Here is a 429-nt window from a genome sequence, read left to right on the forward strand (position 1 = left end):
CCACCGTCTAGGTGACCCCCCCCTTCCCGGGCTCCTGGAATATAGGTCACCTACCACCTGGCTCAGAGACCTGGACCCCAGACCCCCACCCACCACCCAGGGCTGGGCAATCCTCTCCACCGCCCCTGCCTCATGGGGACCCCCCTCCAAGGGACAAACCCAGCATGAGGACAGCGAGAGGGCGTGTGGTCTAAGGGGGTCTGTCTCCCCCCAACAAAGGGCACCTGGGGCTCAACTTTGCAGCCTTCCCCGCCCGGCACCGTGCACCCCACCAACCCCCCAGGCTGTCCGCTCCCCAACCTCAAAGGTCAGGCTATTCCTCCAGGTCCCAGAGACGCGCCCTCGGGGCCCCTGAGGCGGAGCCCCAGGTACATCCCTTCCTCTGTCCCCGGCTGCCCTCTCCGCCTGGGGACAGGGCCAGCGGGGTCC

The sequence above is a fragment of the Myotis brandtii genome, unplaced genomic scaffold (assembly GCF_000412655.1).
Source record: "Myotis brandtii unplaced genomic scaffold, ASM41265v1 scaffold975, whole genome shotgun sequence".
Taxonomy (NCBI): Eukaryota; Metazoa; Chordata; class Mammalia; order Chiroptera; family Vespertilionidae; genus Myotis; species Myotis brandtii.